The sequence below is a fragment of the Bombus terrestris genome, chromosome 4 (assembly GCF_910591885.1).
Source record: "Bombus terrestris chromosome 4, iyBomTerr1.2, whole genome shotgun sequence".
Lineage (NCBI taxonomy): Eukaryota > Metazoa > Arthropoda > Insecta > Hymenoptera > Apidae > Bombus > Bombus terrestris.
Genome location: NC_063272.1, coordinates 1,642,795 through 1,651,995, shown reverse-complemented (window position 1 = coordinate 1,651,995; position 9,201 = coordinate 1,642,795).

Genomic DNA, 9,201 nt, shown 5'->3' with positions numbered 1-9,201 from the left:
CACATAAAGATGAATGATTAAAATAATCATTGTGTGAATAATACATATATATATAATATACAGGGTGTCGAATTTTAATCCATAGATGCGAATTGCCAGTAAACCCGTTATATAAAAAATGGTTCAGATAGGAAGTGAATGGTACCGAGAGAGTTATAATCTGATGTAATTAGTTTTCCTATAGACTAGTAGAGGTCATATGAAAAGGTGACATATGTTTTATTGGATGGAATCATAACGCATTAATCAATCCGTTTTAACATTCTGCATAAAAATTATTAATCTATAGATATCGAAAAATCATTAGTTTATCAGATTTTGTAACTTTCATTTTGTAAAACCTGTTACGCCACGAGGCTTAACACAGGCTGTATTTTCTAACCGTCACTCGCGGCCCTACAATGTCTCAGTCAGATCGTCTTATCTGACCGCCGGATCACATACAATGTATCGACGAGCGCATAGCTGTCGCCAAGCAGCGAGTTCTCGAAACGTCGATTTTGGTCCGTTACGTTTTCCACGCGAGAACAGACATACGTGATCATAGGCGCGAACGGTGGCGTGACCTAAGTATAGTGGGGGTCGTCTTAAAGATGAGACAAAGAAATCATCCAAAGTCGATCAGTTCCTTGTGACGCGTCGAACATTACACATTGAGCCAAACATTCGCTTATTCTATTAAGTATCATATCGTGCTACGTCCACCAAGAGACTAAGCTCAATTGTAAGAGCCTTGCTCTATATTGTATACATTTATATTATCTGCGTGCGATAAGGTTGTTAATTGTTGATATCTTTTCAATCGTGTAGACTAAGTGTTGGAAATATACATTATTATAATTCTGTGACTCTCAGTGTTATACCGCATCAACCACCCCGATTATCCTAACCGAAATACGGGGATCGAACTATTCGTGGTGTCGATTATTCTAATCGTAACGGGAATTTACGACTCTCGTTGACGCGTATTCTAACGACCGCGTCTCCCCGCGATAGCTCGAAGTTTTACAAAACCTATCGCATAAAAGATAAGGCAAATAAATACGAATGTTATACTGTACGACCTTCCTTGTAATTTGCAATTTTTTATAGCTCGTCTCTATATAACCTGTATGTGTCTATCTACCGAGAAACTTCTGTACAATTACCAATAATTCTCATCGATTAAAATCAAACACCCTGCACGTAATATAAATATAATATAAGTCGAAATTAAATAATCTAACTGAAGGCTAACCCAAAGTGTCGTAACAAGCGCTGTGTAGCTTTTTCCGTAGTACTGTTTTGGTGTTACATTTTAAGGATCATTGTGAAACTTGATTTACGTCAATTGTAATAGACAAGTATATGATAACAGTCGTCTTATTTATCGATAGCGATGTTTATAATTTTAGGGGAAATTTAAAAGTATAATAAAGATATATATATGTACATAATGTACATAATGTGCAAAGATATCGCATGAAATATGTATAACAAAGCGCAATTATACTTAATATTTAGCGAATGAAGCAGTGAATGAAACGAATCCATTTATGCTTGCATATCTTTAGTTACATTCACTAAAATGTAATAATATAAACATCCACAGTATTTACAGATTTCACTTAAAAAATTCATCTAAAATCATGCAAATCGTAATTTCGATATACTATGTAAAGGTTTCCATCATCCGTGAGCAAGTTAGCTAGTATCAAGAGATCGAACCGACGATGTCCATCATCAGGAAGAGGAGGAACAGAGAGAGAGAGAGAGAGAATGATAGACGCTCGGCAAAGACAAACGAGAGGTAGGTGACGCGTTATCGGATAATTTTCGTGGATTCCGAGCTAAACTAGCGAAATGATGGATCGACTTGCAGAGGAGCGGCTGAGTCGGAAGATCGGTAACGTGTGAAATTTTTGAAAGGCAGGTTAAGCGCGATCTCGCGCTCGACCGTGCGTGCACGTTAGGTACACACGTTGCTCCAACAATTTATGATCTTCCAGTCTCCCTTCTCTTCTCTTTGCATACTCCTTATTTTCTGCAGATTCAAATCCTTTTCTGGTTTTCATTAAAATTTCCAAACTCTGATCGCACGTTGAGAAAATCATTGCTAATTGCAAGCTTTTAATTTTACGAGGTAAGATTGGTTCATAATTTGTTAAGGCTTAACGTCGTTTCATTTATCATTCTCTTCAGTCAATTTACATCATCGAATTTTGTCTTTTTCAACATCGAGCTTACGAAAAGTGTGCTTCGGATATATCTCCTTCGTTCCTTTTCCGTTCATTGAAGTCTTACAATTTTTGAAAATTTAAAGAATATCGGAATGTTCAGAGCTGTGATAAACTATTTCGTTTGAAATTGTGAAGATTTGTTTCGTATCTTTCATTCGCGTAGTAGGTTCCCGAAAGGTATTATCTAGAATTCTATTATTCTAATACAATTTTGCATTTTAATACAATACAAAATACTAATATTAAGACAGTGTGACATGATATTATACAATAGGTATTAAAGGCACAATCAAATCTTTTTAATATTTCTTTTAATTCTTTCATACGTTGGAGAAATGGCACGTAATTACAATCGAAGCTTCAAATGATTATCACACTGTAAGAAACCAATATTTTTAATGTTCGTTAAAAATTCTGTACTAATTCATTTATATTTTTTTCTGTTAAATGATAAATCAATTATATTTGGTAGACGATACTCTAATATTTCCAATACTTTAGAAATAAAATTTGTATAATTATAAGATTTGTCCTTGTTCCCATAGTTATATTTATTCCTACTTCTAAGTAGACTTCAGAAATAAGTCTACTTTTTTTAATCGTTGATATGTACAGTGACGTACAAAATGAAAGAATATTTGACAATAGTAATCGATTATATTACCTATAATATATATACCTCAGAATAAATAATTGCTACAAAGATGATGAAATAAATTGATAGAAAAATTACCAATTAATCCTCATACATATAGGTACCAATTTTCTTTTCTCTGCTTCTATATGTAGTTCCAATATTTTGTTCCATTTTTTCTATACTTAGTAAATTTTGATCATTCATAGATGTATATAGAAATATAAGTTTTCTACGATATTACGTTTTTCTAGCATTCTTTTAATTATTCTTACCCCTTTTGACTTTCTCTCCAATTTCAAGTTTGTCAATCTTTCTCCTTCTCTATCTGTCTGTCTGTTTGTCTCTCTCTCTCTCTCTCTGTCTCTCTCCCTTACCATGTCCGTGGATTTCCCCATCTTCCCTGGTAACAGCAACTCTCGAAATCGCGTCAGCATTTAGCCAGCAGTATATTAGGCGAAATACAAGCGGATATCCTCTCACGGGCCATTACTGTTACCTTTGATCATCGCATGACCGGAGAGTGGTTAACGCTGCGTCATCAGAGCATGAATTTCTCTCTATCTGCCCAGTATAATTTACAATCCGTGCCGGCTTTCTCGCTGAACGTCCGAACCTGGATAGACCTCCTTCTCCCCGACCCCATGGAATCACCCTACTAGCCACTGTTATCGATGTAGGGGTTAAACTTTTCGTTCGCGCGCTCTGACGAGTTAAGGCTCCTCTCTGTTGCGAATTTTTATATACGTATCTGTATAGTACAACTTATTGGTGTTTTGCACTGTGAGCATAAAAAAGCAACATACGATATATCGTGGTTACGAAAGATACATTTTCATTGGAAAATAACGATCTTTTATCGGGTTTTACATTTCATTGACATAGTATCAAATGTTTGTGGTCATACAAAGGTCTACCAAATAAATGATATGGGTCTTAATGTATCTGGACGTACTTAATATCTTTATATATACAATTACAGAGATGAAAGTTAAATAGAAATTCGTTTCACTTATTAAAAATTATAACGAGTATTCCACTACGGATATCTTATATATTTTTCTATATTATATACATTCTGTGTATTTTTGTATCTTTAAATATCCTATAAGTACAAAAGTTTCATTTTTTAAACTAGCATTCTATAAAAACATTTTACATTTGCACAAACATCCGCATAATCTGATAATAATAGTTCGGTCGTGCAAAAGGTCGTTGAACCAACTAATTACCAAGATGCTCTTACATAATGCAACTAATATTATTAGTAATTTTTTACACGTGATAAGATAAGAAAATATATCTATATATAGATACTACAAAGACTCGTACTTTAACATTTCTAATGTATCGATTAATTCTGCCTGAGAATGTTCCGGTCAATTTAAATCTATAAATATTCGTTTTTCACGCAGCCTAATCAAATTTAGCGAAATGAAAGTGTAAACGAGCATCCTTTCGATGTTTGTTCGAATGCTGCAAAAATTCGATTCTTTTAAGTGCAGAGAAGCGAGTAAGTGGTTTCGTAAAGCATTCCTGCAAATGTTTAGTTCAATGTAAATGACGATAAAAAGCAATTGATGATGTACGACTTGCGACTATTTTTAATATTTAATAAAGATCATCTTCAGATAGTGGCACTGTTGTTATTTTATGTTTTAGAGGTAGGATCGCGTTAGTTATTATTATGTTATATAGATAATAAATCTACACTTCTCGAGGCAGAAAGAACTTTATTGCACACACTTAGAAGGGTCACAAACGAATGAAAGAAAAAAAGCAAGAGGGGTCCTAAAACTATCGATCAGGTCTATCGACCGTGTCTAGGAACAACTTCTAGTTACTTCTTTTGTAACTAGCCGTCAGCATATAGATGGCGAGCGAGAACTCACGTTGTTATTTTCAACAGGCACTCTGCAGAGATACTTTCATTCAAATTCATTTTCACCCATTAAATACTACATCTATCGACTTCCGAAACTAATAGAGATCTGGTAGTCAAAGATAAGTTTTCCATTGGGCATAACAATGCAGGTTTAACGTCTTTAAGGGGAAATATTTTATTTTTCATACCGTCGTTGGAAAAGAAGAGTGATATAATTAATTCCTTTTCTACGAATGTGCGCCGATTTCTCCGAAACGGCCTGATCAATCGGCATGATTCTGTTTGCATCTTATAGGGCATGTTCCCAGAGCTATTGGGATAAAACCTTTTGCAGCTTCTAAGGACAGTTTCCAAGTTCTTTTCCGCTCCTTCGCTTTTAACCATTGTTATTGCAAATGGCCTGTCGTTATTCGCCGATTTCATTTCGTCGTGTCTCTTCGTTTCTCCATAAAGTCGCCGCTGGAAGATATAAAATTCGGCACTTTCTTTACAGAACTGCCTCTGGCAGCGTACATTGTCCCTTCCTCTACACAGGCTTGTCGCTCTAAACTGTCTTGATCCATGTCGTTTCAAACATACTAGTTACCTATCAGTTGTAGGAAGTAGACTTTTCACAGTAAACCTTTCACACGTCTAAGAAGCAGCTAGATTTGGCCCCTTAAAAAATATTTGTTGAGACCAATGACAGCTCTATTTGGTGTAATCCCTTGTAATACATGTAATAACATCTCCGTCCAACTTAGCCTAAGCGGTAACGTTCTTCGTTCAACGTCTCCATAACTTCACGTGGCCTGAAATGTTGCTGCTACTGGAGATATCGGAATGTAGCTATCGGGAACTTTGAATTTTCTTCCAATGGTCAGATTTTGCGATATTGATCGTTTAACTAAAAAATGCGAAATAAAAGATTTTTGCCCCCCAAAATATTACTGTATTCGAAAAGCGGCATTAGATTACACATTTAATTACTAAATATATTGCAACCTTCTCCAAGGCGGCGCAAGATTAAAAACGCTACTAATATACAGTCAACATCAGTAATTGTGACTATTGTATTTTAAATTAGTAAACAATTTTGTTGTACATATAATTGCTATTAATACATCGAGCATTTGCATCCTCGCGGATACAAGCGATGTCTTCAGTTTGGCAACTATGAAAAAATGATTTTAGTGACTTTATGATGTACTACATTGCGATTTAATGTAAATTTCTTGAGGTTTGACGGTTAATCTAACTGCTATTGTATACGTGTCTAAATAAAATATACGAATAAAATAAAAATTAAAAGTTGGTAATATGTTTTGGGCCAAAATATTTTCCACTTATTTGTTCAAGAAAATTGCAACGGAACTGCCGATGTCGGACATACTAAATTAGCAATGCTCGGTTTAATCTGTACGAACGTTCGTCCGCGTTTCTTAGAGCGTTCAGACGTTTGATTTCCGATTCGGCGATGAATCGATAAACCGGAAGAGTGGTGGTTTAGATTTTCATTTTATTAAAACTAAAGTCTAAAATGGTGTGAACACACCGTACTGTCCAACCAAGCCACCGTTTGCATGTTAATTATTAGTCAGTGGAGGGCATCGTGCAGGCTAATGTTTCACAAGCTTTAAACGTCCACGGTTTCCCAGCAGCCTGTTGCATGCTGGCATACAGAACTGACGTCATTTCCACCACCGATCGCTGCACAAGCCAGAGTGGGGTGGAAACTGACTGACTCAGGGGCGTTGATGGTAGTGGGGCAAAAGGGGGAATATAACGGTCGGAGGGCGTGCTTGACAAAGGCGTGGTTACTGTGTCCCCACCCAACAATAAACAAGCGACTCTGACGTTAATTTGTTTGTTTTACCCTTCCATGCTCTCTTTCGCTCCTGCCTGCCAAACTCATTCTCTCCTTTTTCCCCTTTCCGTAGTGTGCCTTTCACCTGTCCTCCTCCTGCGCGGAGACGAACTGCGAGCGATTCAGCCTGCAAGCGTTTAGGAAACACGGCTACATTTGGAAGATTTAGAGCATTTGCCAGACACCTTGTACATAATTAGCCAATTGGATGTTCGACAGGGTGACAGACGTTAGAGCTGGTAATTGGGGAAGATGAGCGAACTCGTCGTTTAGATCGTCCATCTCTCGGACACGAGGAGCATAATAAGTAGACTATGGCCTTTTACGCACGTATCGTTAATTTATACTAATAGGTGAAATATATAAAATATCCAAAGTATAGTATGTATCCATTATGATAAACAGTTACAATATAATATACATATTTGGCAAGCGAAACAAATCTTTACCTAGGTTTCGCTCTTTTAGTTTTGTTCGTAAAAATATAAGTTTGCATAGGTATCGGCAATAAATAAAATTCTTCGTCTTTTATAGGAAAGCATTTTTAACTCTCAACTGTTAAATACGAAATGCAGAACTTTGCCGATCTACGTTTAGGTTCCACCTTTACCTATAAGTATAAGCCATAAGTTAAGATCCAAATTTTCTTTGAAATGTCTCGGAATCCTATCGGAAAATTAATATACAGGTAGATACAATTTTTCAAAATTTTCAAATAGCATCGTTATAAATGGTATAGATGATAATTTGAGATCTCCAGTTTAAACCTGTTTAATTTTATTCCCTACGTTACGTTCCTTGTAATAAAATAAAATAAAATAAAATTAAAGCTGCGAACTGAATTTTCATAGAAAAGAACTCTTTTTCTATTTGATTTCAAAATATAGATTGCTGTCAGCTCTTAATAATATTTCAGATATATCGACTGTCATAACAATAGCTAGGCATTTGATTGTTTTACGAAACTTTGTGAATTTATTATCTATTTCTAAAAGATTTATTATTTTAAACCTAAAGATTTGTTCCTTTTTTTTTAACTACGTTATGTTAAAGTTCTTTCCCTTCTGGCTACAGATTAGATTTAGACAGATTTCTATTACATGTTAAATGAGACCAACTTAGCTACAATTAATTTTCTTCATTAACGTTTCATTCTGCGACTGTACCTATATAAAATAGGGAATGGCTAATACGGTCGATAGAGAGATTAAGTTGGAAGTGAGTGGGTAACTCAAGGGTGGATTTGTATTATAGGAATGGAGGGATTGATGAGGTTTGAGGAGGTGTGTTGTGAGTGATCGATCGAGAGGAAGTTGAGGAAGGTGTTGGTATTTGGTTGGTTCATTGTTTAATGGATCCCTTGATTCACTTGGAGTAACAGCATTTGAATTTCACTAAATTCGGATACAAATTCCAAGTACCTATCACTTACTATCTCATACATAGCCACTTATTTTGGATGGAATTGACGGGACGTGAATTTAGATTATTGAAAAACATAGGAACAATACATTTTGTACATGTGTTTATATTTTATTTTTTATATTTATATCTTTTGTATAATATACACAATATTATCTATGTACATTCATTGATTAAATAGTATTAGACTTACTGCTTACATCAAAATTGAGCTTTTCTGCACGTTTAAGGGAATCTTTATAATCTGACTTAATAATTCAATAGTTCAACAATTAAAGACAACAAACTTGTTGGGAAAAAATAATTTTACTAGATTTGATGATTACAAGTAAGTCCTTGAGAAGCATACGTTAATATATACCTATTCGTGTGCTTCAAAAATGTGTAATACATATTAATATGTAGAGCATAATTAAGAATTAAAAACTTAATATTATTATTATTATTAGTAATATATATATTTAATATTTAATAATTATGTATTTTATTATACATATATATATATATACGTTTAAATTAAATTTACATAAACTATAAAAATTTATTGACATAGGTAGTAATTTTTAATTTCTATGAAATAAAATAAAATTAAAATTGTCTACTACTTATAACGATCGAATAGTAAAATAATTTTATATAAACATTTACAAGTTTTATTACTGCATTTTTAGTCAATACTTTTATGGAAGAAAAACTGTTATAATAATTTATGTGATTTCTCTTGCGTTATATTAATTTAGTAAATTTCGCTAAATTTGCAACTCGAAGCAATTGTCAATAGAATTTAAGCTGAACAGAAAATTCGAGTAGAACGGTGATGCGGAGATCACTTATTTTAAGAATAGTTGAATGTTTATCTAAATTAATATACTAATAGGACTTTCGAACCAGTCGAATCGGAGATTGATAGACTTTTTAAAGGATGTATAGTTTCGTATACGGAGTAATTGATTAGAAATGCGCTTGAACATAACGTTTAGAAGAATTGAACATTCGAGAGAACCGAAGATCCATGGTATTCTTTTGACATTCTGAACCCATTTTTGAGCATCAATACTTTCCAAAGCCCTATTTAATTTACATACGAAAAGTATACGTAATATCTATCTATCTATAATATCAATAATATAAATACATGTGTACAATGCCGATAATTTTGTGATGTATCTCTGTATATATAAAAATTGTAAAAGTA